The sequence below is a fragment of the Oryctolagus cuniculus genome, chromosome 4 (assembly GCF_051225735.1).
Source record: "Oryctolagus cuniculus isolate XC-2025 breed Fujian yellow rabbit chromosome 4, ASM5122573v1, whole genome shotgun sequence".
In the NCBI taxonomy this organism is placed as follows: domain Eukaryota; kingdom Metazoa; phylum Chordata; class Mammalia; order Lagomorpha; family Leporidae; genus Oryctolagus; species Oryctolagus cuniculus.
The window spans coordinates 51,402,490-51,417,773 of NC_142870.1; the positions used below are offsets into that span (position 1 = coordinate 51,402,490).

The 15,284-nt window shown below is 39.2% G+C and overlaps 1 protein-coding gene and 1 pseudogene across 5 annotated transcripts in view; both read left to right on the plus strand.

Annotated features, from left to right (window-relative positions):
• Positions 1-15,284, plus strand: part of EPHA6 (EPH receptor A6) — a 1,031,027-nt gene that overhangs the window by 258,972 nt on the left and 756,771 nt on the right. The gene's annotated exons all lie outside the window — the stretch shown is intronic.
• Positions 1,718-2,645, plus strand: LOC149126966 (proline dehydrogenase 1, mitochondrial pseudogene; annotated as a pseudogene).

Below are 15,284 nucleotides of genomic sequence, written 5' to 3' on the forward strand. Positions count from 1 at the left end.
ATTTAGGACATCTGCCATTCTATGAGTCTGCTGTCTATCCTGCTTCCCATAATGGATCGTTCTCTCCCTTTTTTATTCTATCAGCTAGTATTAGCAGACACTAATCTTGTTTGTGTGATCCCTTTGACTCTTAGACCTATCAGTGTGATCAGTTGTGAACTGAAATTGATCACTTGGACTAGTTAGATGGATTTGGTACAGGCCACCTTGATGAGATTGTATTGGGTACCCTGGCATGATTCTAACTCCACCATTTGGGGCAAGTCGATTGAGCACGTCCCAAATTGTACATCTCCTCCCTCTCTTATTCCCCCTCTTATATTTAACAGGGATCGCTTTTCAGTTAAAATTGAAACACCTAAGAATAATTGTGTGTTAGTTACAGAGTTCAACCAATAGTACTAGAACAAAAAAAAAATACTAAAAGGGATAAAGTATTACATTGTACATCATAGTCAGGACAAGGGCTGATCAAGTCACTGTTTCTCATAGTGTCCATTTCACTTCAACAGGTTTCTCCTTTGGTGCTCAGTTAGTTGTTGCCGATCAGGGAGATCATATGATATTGGTCCCTTTGGGACTGGCTTAGTTCACTCAGCATGATGTTTTCCAGATACCTCCATCTTGTTACAAATGACCGGATTTCATTGTTTTTGACTGCTGTATAGTATTCTATAGAGTACATGTCCCATAATTTCTTTATCCAGTCTACTGTTGATGGGCATTTGGGTTGGTTCCAGGTCTTAGCTATTGTGAATTGAGCTGCAATAAACATTAATGTGCAGACAGCATGTTTGTTTGCCAATTTCATTTCCTTTGGGTAAATTCCAAGAAGTGGTATGGCTGAGTTTTATGGTAAGGTTATATTCAGACATTCTTCTCAGATCTGGAAAATTGATGGTGAAATTCATACGGAGACACAGGAGACCTCGAATATCTAAAGCAATCTTGTACAACAAAAACAAAGCCGGAGGCATCACAATACCAGATTTCAGGGCATACTACAGGGCAGTTGTTATCAAAACAGCATGGTACTGGTACAGAAACAGTTGGATAGACCAATGGAACAGAATTGAAACACCAGAAATCAATCCAAACATCTATAGCCAACTTGTATTTGATCAAGGATCCAAAACCAGTCTCTGGAGTAAGGACAGTCTGTTCAATAAATGGTGCTGGGAAAATTGGATTTCCACGTGCAGAATCATGAAGCAAGACCCCTACCTTTCACTTTACACAAAAATCCACTCAACATGGATTAAAGACTTAAATCTACGACCTGACACCATCAAATTATTAGAGAGCATTGGAGAAACCCTGCAAGATATAGGCACAAGCAAAGACTTCTTAGAAAAGACCCCGGAAGCACAGGCAGTCAAAGCCAAAATTAACAATTGGGATTGCATCAAATTGAGAAGTTTCTGTACTTGAAAAGAAACAGTCAGGAAAGTGAAGAGGCAACAGACAGAATGGAAAAAAAAAATACTGCAAACTATGCAACAGATAAAGGGTTGATAACCAGAATCTACAAAGAAATCAAGAAACTCCACAACATAAAAACAACCCACTTAAGAGATGGGCCAAGGACCTCAATAGACATTTTACAAAAGAGGAAATCCAAATGGCCAACAGACACATGAAGAAATGTTCAAGATCAGTAGCCATCAGGGAAATGCAAATCAAAACCACAATGAGGTTCCACCTCACCCCAGTTAGAATGGCTGACATTCAGAAATCTACGAACAATAGATGCTGGAGAGGATGTGGGGAAAAAGGGACACTTAACCCACTGGGGGTGTCTGGCACCGTGGACCTGCTGGACTGGAGCAGCTTAATTGATAGCAGTACTCGGCTCTCCAAGCACCTTCGTGGTCCCCAAGGTGCAGACAGGGCAGCTGGAGCCCCTGCTGTCACGGTCCACCAAGGAGGAGGAGATGCAGATGACCCGGATGCTGCAGAGTATGGTCGTGCTGGCCAAGAAAGCCACAGAAGTGGGCATGGGGCTGATGGTGGATGCCGAGCAGTCCTACTTCTAGCTGGCCATCAGCCGCCTGACACTGGAGATGCAGCGCAAGTTCAATGTGGAGAAGCCGCTCATCTTCAACACCTACCTGTGCTACCTCAAGGATGCCTATGACAATGTGACGCTGGACATGGAGCCGGCCCGCAGGGAGGGCTGGTGTTTCCGGGCCAAGCTGGTGTGAGGCGCCTACATGGCTCAGGAGCATGCCTGGGCCGCAGAGATTGGCTACGAGGAACCCATCAACCCCACGTGCCTCAATTACGTCCTGGAGGAACTGAAGCACAACCTAAGGGCCAAGGTGATGGTGGCCTCCCACAAGGACACGATTCGCTTTACGCTGCACAGGATGGAGGAGCTGGGCCTGCATCCCGCCGACCGCCAGGTGTGCTTCGGGCAGCTGCTGGGCATGTGTGACCAGATCAGCTTCCCCCTGGGCCAGGCGGGCTTCCTCATGTACAAGTACGTGCCCTACGGGCCTGTGATGGAAGTGCTGCCCTACCTGTCGCGCCGCGCCCTGGAGAACAGTGGCATCATGAAGGGCACCCAGCGCGAGTGGCAGCTGCTCTGGCAGGAGCTCCAGTGGCGGCTCTGCACTGGCAGCCTCTTCTACCACCTGGCCTAGCGCCCACCAAGTCACCGGCCACCGCCAGCCGCCCTGCTACCCCAAGGCCTCCACACTCTGCCTCCTCCAGCTGTTTTCCAGGGGGCTTTGGCCTGGGTGGGCCCCGGGCTGTTCATGCAGCTGCACCCGCACCCCCCACGGATTCTTGTTTCTATACCCAAGGCTTCCAGGCTGCTGAAGGGTGGGGCAGTCAGGCATGGGCCATGTCTGACACCTGCCAGGGCTTCAAGAACTGTGCTTTGAGTGAGTGGGCATGGCGCCCTCACCTCTGCAACCCCCTACGTCCTCGACCCCAAAGGACCAACTACCACCTGCCAGGGTCTGAGCCATAGCCCCCAAGCCCTGTGGATGTGCAGTGGGCTGGCTGGAGAGCCTGCCAGGTCAATAAACTACTGTTCTCCTAAATAAATAAATAAATAAATAGCCACTATGGGCTTTATTTCTGACAAAGACATATAACCAAATATATGTGCAATGTTCACTATAGTAAAAAGTTCTGTATAAGATGGCATAAGAGATCATAAATCATCAGGTGGTTTAATACCTCCAAAACTAGATTTTTGGCTTATATTTTTAACTGACACATAAAAATTGTGTATATCCTTGGTGTTCAGTGATTTTGTGAAATACCTATAAATTGTAGATTGGTTAAATTAAGCTAATTAACATAGACATTACCTCACTAATTCTGTTAATTTTTCCTTTTATTTGAAGAGCAGAGAGAGAGTGAGGAGGGAGAATGTCCCATCCATTAATTCACTCTCTAAATCCTATAACAGCCAAGGCAGGACCGGGTCAAAGCCAAGAAACCAGAACTCAGTGTGGGTCTCCCATATGGGTGTGCCGTAACCCCAACTATTTGAGCCATCTCCTGCTTTCTCCCATGGTCCACAATCAGGAAGTTGGAATTAAAATGAGTGCCAACGGGATTGGTGCCATGGCACAGTAAGTTAATCCTCCGCTTGCGGCGCCAGTTCTAGTCCCAGCTGCTCCTCTTCCAGTCTAGCTCTGATGTGGTCTGGGAAAGCAGTAGAAGATGGCCCAAGTGCTTGGACCCTTGCACCCATGTGGGAGACCGGGAAGACGCACCTGGCTTCTGGCTTCAGGTTGGTGCAGTTCCGGCTGTTGTGGCCATTTAGGGAGTGAACCGTTGGCCAGAAGACCTTACTGTCTCTCCCTCTCACTGTCTGTAACTCTACCTCTCAAATAAATAAATAAAATCTTTAAAAAAATAAAATAAAATGAGTTCCAAGACTCAAATTTTGGCACTTGAATATGAGATACAGGTGTCTTAAGGAGTGTCTTAACTTCTGTGTTAAACATCTGCCCCCTGGTTATTTATTTACTTTTTTTGTTTGTTTTGGTCATGGCAACACATAAAATGTACTTTATTACCAGTTTTTAAGTATACTAACTAGAAAAATATTTAAGTTCATGTATTAAAAATTAAAACTGCAATGGAACACACTAGATAGCGAATTTCTTAACCACATTTAATGAAGCACCTATGGAGTGCCAAATGTCTGCCAGTCATGACAGTATCTACATCTGATAACCTCAAAGATTTTATATTATAGTTATAGATACACACATATAAATATAGTTATTTAAATGTCCCCAAAACTGTTGTAAATTTCTAAGTGTATTCTTAAACACACATACACATGCACGCACATACACAAAAATATGAACCTAGGGTAACCAGGAAAGACTTGTTTGAGCAGTTAGCAGCTCCTCTGAAACCTGAAGATTATGAGGTGCTGCTAATAAAGTAGATCAGCACAGAGAATATCTTCATGTGGAAATTACTTCTGGCAGGATAGATTTGACTTTTACAAGGCAATACCAGTGTGCCAGAAGTGTAAGTATAGTGAGCACACTTAAGGGTGGGAAGATATGAAGTTGAAAAAGAAAGGTTGAGTTCATACAGAATTATAAGCCATCCTAGGCAGTTGGGATTTTGCTCCACATACCAAAGGAAACCTAAAGATTGTAAATGATGCGATTGAGAGTAATGTGTTTTGATAAGAGGAAAGTGGATTCTAAAAAACAAGAAAAGCAGGGAATCTAGTTAGAAAATGGTCATGATTGTGTGACAGATCATATTGAAGAAGCATAGTGGCAGCAAAGACAAAAGGAAGTATTTTTAAGAAAGTATTTACATATGATTAAATGTAGTAGTTTGAGGGTATAAAATAGAGTTTGCAACTGGATTAAATGTTAATAAATAAGAGGAGCAATGTGAGAAAAAAGGATATGTGAATTTGTAGAGAAGCATGCAAATTAGTTGTATATACCTATGTAAGCTGTAAATGTTAGTCTAGAAGACAACAAACTTTAAAACTTGTTAATGGGTATTCTGAGACTTAAGACTCAATACTTAAGTTAGCAAAGTGGTAAGACTTAGAAGACTGAAAAGGAAGAGGTAGGAAGGAAGGGGAAAATTAAGAGCATAAAGTGTGAACGCATGAAATAGTTCAAGCATGTTCAACTACACTTAATGTTTCAAAAAGATCAAGTAAATTGAAATGTGGGATTGATCCTTTGCAATTTATGGAATTCAGGCAACTTTGAAATAAAATTTGGGTAATGGTTGACATACAAGCTTATAAGAGTTGATAGAAGAACTAAAGGAAGATGTGGAATTAAAGATAGCATACAAAGAAAAATTATGAAGATAAATAGCCAATTGGAATAAGAGAGATGGTATATCGTTATGAATGTGTATATTTTTGATTGGTTTCAAAAATTCTCAATTTTCGGTATTGCACTTAACGGTTTTTAGTTTAGAATATTTTGACTAAATGCGATTATTTTTATGTATATTTATATAAAACATTGTGTATCAGATTATAAAGAGTTAAGGAAAGAAGCAGAAGCTGTTTGGTACAAGTTTACAGCTTTTGATCCTGACTGTTTTGTTGCAGCCAGGGGACACTTTGAAGTAAGCTGTTAGGCAGTAAGTCCTTGTAACATAATTGGACACTGAGCAAATTGCAGTCTCAAAGTGAGCCCTTGTAACCTTTGTATTACTAAGTTAAAAAAAAATACTACATAAAACAATGAAGAGGAAACATGACTTGGAAAACATAAACTGAGTGGAACAGCCCAAAACATGATCTATCAACTTGTTGTTGGAGAAATACTGTAGCCTATTAGGACATATGCTACTTAAAATAATGAAATTAAAATTGCATAATGGTGCTATGTATTACAAATAAATTAGTTTATCATCATTTAATTCTTAAAGTTACACTTTGAATAGAAGATTTAATCATTCTAAACTCTTACTACTTTTATTTTAAACAGTTTTTAAAAATATTATCTATTTGTGTATCACATCTCAATATGGGGAGATACTAATTCTTTTTATTTTTTATTTTTTATTTTTTTATTTATTTATTTTTTGACAGGCAGAGTGGACAGTGAGAGAGAGAGACAGAGAGAAAGGTCTTCCTTTGCCGTTGGTTCACCCTCCAATGGCCGCCGCGGCCAGCGCACTGCAGCTGGCGCACCGCGCTGATCCGATGGCAGGAGCCAGGAGCCAGGTGCTTTTCCTGGTCTCCCATGGGGTGCAGGGCCCAAGCACCTGGGCCATCCTCCACTGCACTCCCTGGCCACAGCAGAGAGCTGGCCTGGAAGAGGGGCAACCGGGACAGAATCCGGCGCCCCGACCGGGACTAGAACCCGGTGTGCCGGCGCCGCAAGGTGGAGGATTAGCCTAGTGAGCCGCGGTGCCGGCCGGGAGATACTAATTCAATGTGTTCATCATAAAAAGCAAATATTACAGGTTGGAAAATCAGCTAAGGGTTGAATTAATATCCCAAATACAGGTCATATTTTATAACATAAAAAATCTTCATTATGTCTTATAAATTAAGCAAAATAGATTTTTTAAAACAAGCAACAAACAATGAAAAAACCTTGATTTGATTTATGTATGTAAGCCATTTTCAGTTTATTGTTGTCTTTTCTCTTAAGCTTAGAAATGCTTATTATGAATTCTTCATGTATTAGAACGTGAACTGCTTTGAGTGTTTTCTGTATTATTTCAATTCACTCTCTCTGATCAATCCAAATTGATTTTAGCATAGTTATAATGATCCAAGAACTCATATTATCCCTAGAGATGATTCCTGAAATAAAATAATTTAATTTGTTGCCTATGTCAAATACTTCTGAGATAATTTTTTTATGATCAGTAACTCCAAAGGAGTGATGGGGTTGTTTATCTTGGAGTGAGAAAAACTATTAACCATTTACACTCTCAATCTAACCTATATTTTATCTGTGCCCAAGCATTCACAATTTTATATATTGTTAGTAAATATATTGCTATCTCTGATATTTAAAATTTAATGCTGACACTTTTGAAGGGAATTTAATACCAAAAAGATGTTTACTTGAGAATTAAAATAACCTTTACCCAGATAATTTTCTTGTATTTCCTACTTCCCTAATTCTTTCTATTTTTGCTTCCCTATAAAAGGTTGAGATGATTAGCATACCACTTAAGTTTCTTTTCTTGCCTTTTTTCTGAACTAAGAATTCTAAGCAAAAACATCCGAATTCATGATCCCACCACTCTCGGGCCAACTTTCTTTACTGTTTCTATGCTTTCTTACCATATTACAGGCACATGTATTTTAGAACATTTCTCTTACATTTTTGTTTGTAATTGCCACTAGGCCATTAACTCCTTGAAGTCAAACACACTCCCTGGTTCTTGCCAGACTTTGTCCCTCTGATTTAATGTGTGAGGCTTACAGATAAATATGATGATTTTGAGCCTACTGGGGATAACTCCTGAAGCTCTGACTACTCTCTTGCAATGATATATGTATATTTGGAGGAATTTTGGCCTGTTTATAACCTAGACAAACCTCCTAGGAGGGAGTCCAATCTATGATTACCTGCTCCCAGCCTTATGTATTTATATCTGATTCTGTTTCAATTATGATGCTTGCCTTTTTATGCACTGAATGAGTTAATATCTGTTATGGTTTGATATGTTTTGTCCCCCAAAGGTTCGTATGTTGAAATTTTGGTCTCCACAGTGGTGTTGTTAAGAGGAAGTAGAGCCTTTAAGAGGCGGGATCTACTGGGAGGTCAGGAGGTCTTTGAGAGCAGTGCCCTTGGAAGAAATTAACTTAGTTCTCCTGGGACCCCAGTTCTTACAAGAGGAGCTCTTTTTTAAAAAAAAAAGTTTTTTTTATTTATTTGAAAGAGTTACACAGAGAGAGGAGAGGCAGAGAGAGAGAGCGGTCTTCCATCTGATGGTTCACTCCCCAATTGGCTGCAACAGCCAGAGCTGCGCCGATCTGGGGCCAAGACCCAGGAGCTTCTTCTGGGTCTCCCACATGGGTGCAGGGGCCCAAGGACTTGGGCCATCTTCTGCCTTCCCAGGCCATAGCAGAGATCATGATCAGAAGTGGACAACTGGGACTTGAACTGGCGCCCATGTGGGGTGCCGGTGCTTCAGGCCAAGGCATTAACCTGCTGTGCCACAGTGTCAGCCTGGCAAGAGGAGTTCTTATAAAAGAATCAACTTTCCCTTGCCCCTACTGTCTGGCTTTTATCTTGCCAAGTGGTCCCCCTCTCACTCTCACTTCTGCCTTTATACTACCTTCCATGAGACATACCCATGAGGGCTCTCATCAGAGTTGAGATGTCAGTACCATGCCCTTGAACCTGCAAAACTAAAACAAATAAACTCTTTTTTATATAGTACTCAGCATCAAGTACTTTGTTATAGCAATGAAAATGGTCTAATACAGCACCTACCACCATATGACATTACGAACCTTATCTATGGTCCCAGACACATAGATAAATAATAATCATCCAAGGTGATATTATCCAAAATCTAGGTCCTTTTTCTGAGTTGGTGTTAACTGTTGTCCTACTTTTCCTGAATTCTTGAAATTCTGTGCCACCCATATGTCCAAAAATGACAAGGAGTTTTCCCATTGGTACTATATGCTGCATATCTCTGTGTCTCAGAATTCTCTGTATGACTGGAAAACCAATGCTAGGGACTTGGATTTCTGTAAATCTGTCCTTGATTCCATTCATCAGAGAACTCACCTGCTGTCAAGCAGGCAAGGTTACTCAGCATGAAGTGGGAGAGAATTTTGTATTTCAAGCTAGGCTCTTAATAGAAAAATGCACTGCTAGCTACATCCAAATCAGAGCAATAAGATCAGAGGTACTGCCCTGTGTACAATCAGATCAAACCGATATCTTGACAACTCTCTTACCACTCACAATCTTTGCAGCAGGCAGTCCAGGGCCTAGTGTGATGACTTCACCTAGCACAGTACAGCTCCCTGACAGCTTTATCTCAGCAGGTGAGCCCTTAGAGCAGACAGTAGGTAGCAGTAATAGCAGAGTGGCAAAGCGAAGCAACTTCCCCTGCAGCAACCCCTTACTCACATGAGTAGTGTGTGATTATGTATTTCATCTCATTTTTAATCCTATAACCTGCCTCCCCTCCCCCAGGAAAGGCAGACTAGACTTTTATTCTTTGTTTCTGAAATTCCCAGATAATGGGATTGAACCAATGATCTTAGCCTCTGTTAATTCATAAACTATAGTTATGTAGCTTAGGCTTCAGTCCTAATGTAGAGCTGGAGAGAGAATGGCAATATCTCATAGTAGCTCTATAGACATGCTCTCCTTCAGCTGGGACAGTCAGCTCTGCATACCCAAACCAGAGCTGTCTGTTCCCTCTTGGAATGTTGTTAAGTCATATGTACTAGAGGGATATCTTTATGCTCTGAGCAGAAATACAGCAGACAGTTGTAAAGCATAACTGGATCATTCTGTGTTATTAGGAACCTTGGAAGACCTTTCCATGAATATGGGCATTTTCTATGATTATAATTTTCAGCAAATGCTCAGAGAACATTAAGTGATCTTATGCCAAATTTCAGAAACTATAGTGTATGTTCCTTTTCAAAGCAGGCACACTGCTTAATCACTTCCCTTCTGGCCTCCTTCCCTGGATATGCTGGTTAATCTTTAGTGAAGATTTTTTTCTTGTTAGCTCCTCAGTGAATATTGCTTTTGCCAATATCCAGATAAGAGAGGAAGCATCTGAATTATAGCAGGCATAAAAGTGAAAATATTTACTAATGGATCTATACAAAATATTGCGTATTCTTTTTAATATATTAAGAAAGAAAACATATCTGTCTGAGGTGAACATACCTGTGATTATTGCTAGAGGTGATTGACCCTAGGCGCTGCCTCAGGCCCTGCCCAATAGCTTGATGCGTGAAGGGATCAGTATTCATGGTTCTTCACAGTTCCTCCAGCCATTTATTGTCTGCATACATTCAATATAAATTTACATACCAAATATTTGCAGATGCTGCTTCACACACCTGCGGTACCTACCTAACCTTTCTTCATCTGGTAAAGACCTGTTTAGGATTCAGCCAACTATCATATCCTATCCTTTGGCATTTTGCTTATACCACAGTTTTTAAATATTTCATATTGAATGTAATTCTTTCTTCATTAATCAGTTACTTTAACGAAGAATACAAAGTTAATTTTTGGGGGGAGGGTGAGGCAAATATAGAGCGTACTCTCCTCTATTCACTCTCCAAATGTCTACAAGGGCTCCAGACTAGTCTGAGTACCTAAGACAAGTGCTGTGAAGCCAATTCAGGTCTCTAACATGGTAGCTGGAGCATAGTAACTTAAGCCACCACTACTGCCTCCCAAGGTCTACATGTAAACTGGAGTCAGGACTCAAACTCATCTACTCTGATGTTGGACATGGGTATCTTAAACATTAGGCCAAATATCCCCCCATGATTAATCAATTTCTGTGTGCTAAGTATGATGTTTTGTGCTTTAATATACATGATTGCATTTAATTCTGTAAGTTGTAAAAGTTAGATAGTCTTAAAATCATTTGTACATAAGAAAACTGATGTTTAAAATTATCCTGCTACTTTCCTAAGGTAAACATCTGGGTAGTGGTAAAGAATGATTTATATTCATGTCCTCAGACTTCACTGGCCATGTCCTTCTTTCACTAGCGCAGTTCTTTGAAATTTATCCTAGCATGAAGACAGCTATTATAGTTTCTAATAAGTGAAAGAAGGAAAGGATAAAAGAACAGAGGGATAGAGGGAAGAAAGAGGGGAATAAGAAAGGGATCAATCAACCAAATAAATTACATTCTGCAAGAGAAATCTATGGACTTGCATTGGTACAGAGAATAAATTGACTTTTGACCTTAAAGTAATTGTTGGACTATATAGTAGAGATTAGAAGTAGAGATTAGAAGTAGAGTAAATGTGATCAAAAATAGATTACTCTTTTAAAAACTTAAATATGAAACACCAAAAACTTTGTCTAACTCACATGAATATTAGTGTTTAGAAGTTGTTATGAGAATAATTGTCTTATGTGAATAAACTTATAGAATAATCTTTTATTATAAAATGTGTAGTTGTTGATGTTTTAATACCTAATATCCTATGCATCACTCTTAACCTGTTAAGTGGTTAAACTTGGGTTTGTGATAATAAATTATGCTGTTTTAAAGATTTCAAGTGATATCTAAAGCATCCTGCAAATGCAAGTACAATTCCATAATAAATGGATTTAAAAACATAGATTCTCTTTTTTAAATGTGCCATTTTAAAGAATATCTGATTTATTATTTCATATCATTATAAAGTTCAATCAAGATTATTTCCCTAACAGATAGTTATGTTCAAAGCTACTTTCAATTTGATTAATAAGGTTTGTAATGTCATAAAATGATAAATCACCATAAATATCACAGAGCAACAGAGTCAACATTTATCTGATAGAGTCTCTGAAATTTTTATTTATTTATTTTCATTTCATTTGAAAGATAGGGACAAAGAGACAGACAGTGAGATAGACAGGGATTGATCTTCTAACTGTTGGTTTGCTTCCAGTCCACACCGGGTCAAATAAAAGCCAAGAGCCTGTAGCTCAGCCTGTGTCTTCCATATAGATCGCAGGGACCCAAGCATTAAGTCATCATCTGCTGCCTTCCAGGGCATGCATTTGCAGGAAGCTTGATCAAAAGTGAAGGAGCCAGTACTCAAATCAGCCACTCTGATGTGATATGAATTTACTGCTGTGTCAAATACTTCCCGATACAGATTTTATATGAAAGGTGTAAACAATAATCTGTTTTATTCATTTTTTAACCTAAACTTATTTGCCTATAAAAACATTTACTTTTAAAAATTAGTTAAAAAACCTGTCACCTTTAGTAAGGTATATTTGATAGATGTGGTATGCATTTAGGGTATATAGTGTGATATTTTATATTGTAAATATTATGAAGTGATTTCAACAATCAAGCTCATTAAAATATTTGTCACCTCACAGAGTTACCATTTTACTTTGTGGTGAGTACACTTAAGATGTCTCTTATCAAATTTTGGTATACCATAATCATAGACACCATGATATGTATCTCTAGTATGTACCAATCTTATAATTGAAGGTTTCTGTACTTTGATCAGTATTTCCTCTTTTCTCTTACCTAGCCACTGATAACCTCCAATCTGTTTTCTATTACTATGAATAATTATTTTTTTAAAAAATACGTGAGCTTATACTATGTTTATATTTCTATGTCTTGATTACTTCATTGAACATAATGTGCTCCAGGAACATCTATGTTTTTCTAAGTGATGGGATCTTGTCTCTTTCTTTTTAAGGGCTGAAATAAATATCCCTTTGTTTATAATAGGGGACTACAAAAATGTCATGGGAAATGAAAAGTCTATTCATAAATTTGAAAAAAATTGCTCCAAAGCAAATACCATTTAATTACATTTTCCCACAGATTTTTTGAAGTACTGTCAGTTATAACACTCTTTTTCATCCATTCATTCATTGAATAATGCCTAACATTATTTATATGTTATTTTTTTCTTTTTTTATTTAGTAAATATAAATTTCCAAAGTACAGTTTATGGATTACATTGGCTCCCCCCCCCATAATTTCCCTCCCACTTGCACCCCTCCCATCTCCCACTCCCTCTCCCATTCCATTCACATCAAGATTCATTTTCAATTATCTTTATATACAGAAGATTGATTTCATTATATACTAAGTAAAGATTTCATCAGTTTGCACCCACACAGAAACACAAAGTGTAAAAATACCATTTCAGTACTAGTTATATCATTACTTCACATTGGACAACACATTAAGGACAGATCCCACCTGAGAAGTAAGTACACAGTGACTCCTGTTGTTGACTTAACAATTTGACACTCTTGTTTATGGCATCAGTAATCTCCCTAGGTTCTTGTCATGAGTTGCCAAGGCTATGGAAGCCTTTTGAGTTCACCGACTTCAATCTTATTCCGACAGGGTTATAGTCAAAGTGGAAGTTCTTTCCTCCCTTCAGAGAAAAGTACCTTCTTCTTTGATGGCCTCATTCTTTCCACGATCTGAGTGCCTTAAGGGCTGATTCTGAGGTCAGAGTGCTGTTTAGGACATCTGCCATTCTATGAGTCTGCTGTGTATCAGCTTCCCATGTTGGATCATTCTCTCCCTTTTTGATTCTATCAGTTAGTATTAGCAGGCAGTATTAGCAGTTAGTCTTGTTTGTGTGATCCCTTTAACTCTTAGACCTATCAGTGTGATCAATTGTGAACTGAAGTTGATCACTTGGACTAGTGAGATGGCATTGGTACATGCCACCTTGATGGGATTGTATTGGAATCCCCTGGCACGTTTCTAACTCCACCATTTGGGGTAAGTCCGATTGAGCATGTCCCAAATTGTACATCTCCTCCCTCTCTTATTCCCACTCTTATATTTAACAGGGATCATTTTTCAGTTAAAATTTAAACACCTAAGAATAATTATGTGTTATTTTGTTATTTAGTTTTTGTTTCACAATAATGTCTTTTAAACTGCAATCCTGCTAGACTTGGAAGAGAATAAGGAAAACCTGGAACACAAAGTACTGCAATAAGATAAAAAATATATAGGATGTTACCAGAAGTTGGGTTTGAGAGAGAGCTTTCCTTATCTATAGAAGGAACATTTTCTTGATTAATATAAAACACATGCCTGGTGCTGGCATTTTGGCTTAGCAGGTAAGACCACTGCCTATGATGTTGACATCCCAAATGGATGACAGTTCGAGTCCTGGCTGCTTCACTTCCGATCCAGCTCCATGCTAATAGCCTGGGAAGAAGAGCAGCAGATGGCCCAAGTATTTGGGCTCCTGTCACCCACATAGGAGACCCAAATGAAGGTCCTGGCCCCTAGCCACAGCCTGGCCTAGCGCTGGCTGTAGTGGCCCTCTAGGGATTGAACTGGCAGATGAAAGATCTTTCTCTTTGTCTCTCTCCCTTTCTCTGTAAAAAGTCACAAGCCAGATGTATTAGAGTTGTAAACAGTTAGCAATGGTGAACTTAGGGTATTGCCATTCTCAAACCTAAAATATTACAAGCCTTCCACTACCTTCATGCCTTCTTTCACTCTGAAAGTTCCACATGCTTGCTATGCTACCATTCAGTCTTGGCAGTGCAAATGAAAATGCATTTGTGTTAGTTCCAGCCTTTATTGTGGACTAGATATCAGGATGATATTCTCATCATCAAACTTGTGTCTGTAGATGAACTTGCATCCAGTGGCATTATAGTGTATGAAGTCACCGCCATACTGGGTAAACCTGGGATAAACTTATAAAAGCGGGAACTTTTATAACCAAATGCTTTTTTCTCCAGTGCTCAGAGCATGGCATTTTTCTGATGTATTTGAAACTTTGCCTACAAATAGCTAGAAATAGACATACTTCAAATGTTCACCTTTGATGGCAATGCCTGAGAACTCAGTGAGGTTAACCATGGCTGGCCATGGGGAGCTCTGAGCAATAGCATCTGCAAAGTCTATTTCCATGTCTTAACTATTGTGAATAATGCTGCACTGAACATGAGAGTACCTGATTCAACTCCTTGCTGGATTGTATGGTCTTGCGCTGGAGAACTATGGAGATACATTTTCTTTATTCAGATCTCTGGATGAGTGATTCCATGCCAGGACTGTGCTTTCATGATTTAATGTTTCATTTCATTTTGTGTTCACCTTCCTTGACTTCTTATCTCAATGAAAAGAAAACTAGTCAAAAGATTATGATAAAGAATAGAAAAAATAGATAAATCTGGTCTGAGATTCTAAAATGTCTAATTTCATTTCTTTCTACTTTAAAAATGAATACCTATGCCTTATAAAATTTTATAAAAAAATTACTCGTAGTCTTATTACACAATGTGCTTCATCTATCCATTTTTGAGAGAGTTAAAATCGCCATATCATTGACAGCAGTTTTTGATCACTTCCTTTCTTGAAACAAGTTGGATAGAGATGAAGATATGTGGGTACTTGGTGATGGTGGGAGGTTGTGGGCATTCTCTTATGACTGATTTCATCTTAAAAAAACAACAAGCAGCAAGGAACAAGGAAATCAGCTGCAAAAGATAGAAAGTGAACACTAGAGATTATAAAACACAGTGGGAGTGAATGAACTAGGGAAGTATCACATGGTTTATGTGAAGCATTAAAATCTTCCCAACATAGAAAACCTTTAATTTATTCTAATTTCTCCATTG